Source organism: Apis dorsata, unplaced genomic scaffold, assembly GCF_000469605.1.
Source record: "Apis dorsata unplaced genomic scaffold, Apis dorsata 1.3 scaffold_251, whole genome shotgun sequence".
Lineage (NCBI taxonomy): Eukaryota > Metazoa > Arthropoda > Insecta > Hymenoptera > Apidae > Apis > Apis dorsata.
In genome coordinates this window covers 137,209-139,177 of record NW_006263529.1, presented here as the reverse complement: position 1 = coordinate 139,177, position 1,969 = coordinate 137,209, and the positions used below count along the sequence as shown (strand labels likewise).

At 27.3% G+C, this 1,969-nt stretch overlaps 1 protein-coding gene across 6 annotated transcripts in view; it reads right to left on the bottom strand.

The window, feature by feature from the left end:
• The window catches only part of LOC102674389 (glutamate-gated chloride channel), a 35,030-nt gene extending 33,842 nt beyond the window's left edge, over window positions 1-1,188 (bottom strand). For 2 of the 6 annotated variants that reach the window (XM_006616158.2, XM_006616157.2), the window contains exon 1: window positions 1,000-1,185. The gene's annotated coding sequence lies outside the window, so the exon portion shown is untranslated. Of the gene's footprint in view, window positions 1-999 lie in introns of all 6 variants that reach the window. The other 4 variants (XM_006616160.2, XM_006616159.2, XM_006616156.2 and 1 more) reach the window with 4 other exon arrangements.
• Between the last annotated feature and the right edge of the window lie 781 nt (window positions 1,189-1,969).

The following is a 1,969-nucleotide window of genomic DNA, read 5'->3' as shown; positions in this document are numbered from 1 at the left end:
GTATATATATATATATATATATATATATATATATATATATACGTATATGTATATATACGTATATGTATACAACAAACGTGTTTGTATTTCTGTTCCTCGAGAGCGCTTAAGCAAAGAACAAATTTCTTTATCAAACAAATCCTCGATACGCGGACGTGTTTTTAAGTAATTGCTTTCCCTCCGTAGCTAAACACCTCCATCTGGCGTTAATTTTAATCAAGTAAAATACGCTCAACTTCTTCCGAAACATATCTCATTCCAAGCTTTAAGAAAAGATACAAAAAAATATTATATTCTATTTGATAGATATTTATATATACAGAAAATAATACACAATTTTTCTTTTTTCTTTTCTTTCTTAATTTAAATATTTTTCTAAATTGCTTATGATTGCTTATATCTAATATAAGCAAAGATATCAGAAATAGAAGAATCTTCTAAGACGTGAATAAGATTATGAAAAATACGAATTACTCGTTAATTGTAATAACAAAACAATCTATGTTTTTGTAATAACTAGGTAACCAACTTTTATGCAGAAGTCGAGGGATCCATATCTGTTACGCACAATCCCCACCACAAATTTTCTCATTTCTCTATTCTATCTACTAGCTATATTCCCATTTTTCTTTCCAATTTTTCTATTGATCTATATTATTCTTTCCATTGCCCATTCTATTCATTGATTTTATTATTGATTTCGTTTATTTTAGTTTAGATTTAGATTTTCTTCCGTCAAAAGAATTGACCAGATATATTCGATCATTAATATCAGTATGGTTAGAATAATGTGATAAATTAACACAGGATTAAATCTATTATCTTAAATAATAATAATCGATCTAAATCCATTTTAATCCATTTCGAATGTTTGGCTGTGGGTGGTGGCCTCCAATCGTTACTGCACATAATACTCTTGGTGGCTTTCAAAGTTGTTATTACCCAGTGTTAATTTAAAATAAGTGAAAAGACAAAAAAAGACATGAAAGATATGTTTACCTGGAGAAGCTGATAATCCTAGGCAATGAGCGTTCCGTGATGCAATGATACTGGCATGGCGCTCTCCGGTACGACACTGAAACTGTATTCGACTCGTCAAGTGTCCTACCTCGAAAGGTTTGTCTCCTGGACTGCCACCGTTCAGAAACCTACATACACTCACACCTACTACCTGGTTGCTGGCACGCTATTGATCCTGGCCCAGACACCCGTCGACCCACGCAGACGCTTAGCGTTGCCGCGTCGCTTTAGACATGACGTCATTCAATTCCTCAAACCCCGTACCGCAACTGAGCCAGCATCATGCATCGTCCTTTTCTTTCTTGGTACAACTACCACGAAACTACTAATTCCCGTTCAACATATTTTATCGTCTCTACAAATATTATGATTTTCAATATAATCACATTGATTGGCAGAATTATACATACCATGTTATTTTCCATATTCTTTTTTTTTAAAATATTCCTTATTAACAATCTTTATACAATTTTGTAAGAAAATACTTTCCAAATTGTCCAAATTGAATAAATCGATTAATCATAAATCATTGATCGATCATAAATATCGATATCTATCGATCTATTTCTATATAATTTCTATGATATACATATTTTAAATTAAAAACAATTTATTTCAATTTTTATTAGAATATATTAATAGAATATTTTTTTATTTTTTCTAAATATGTAAATATATAAATTTATATATTATATACTTTTTTTTATACAATAATATATAATATATTATATAATATATATTATAATAAATAATATATTATATAATTTTGACAAATTGCAAAATTTTAAATCTATACAAGAATTATAAATATTTACTACAATTTATGAATATAATTTTTCTAATTAATAACTATTAAAATTAAATTAAAAAATAATATATAAAATTTAATAAAAATAATAAAAATTATAATAAAATTACAATAAAAATTTGAAAATAATTTAACACATAT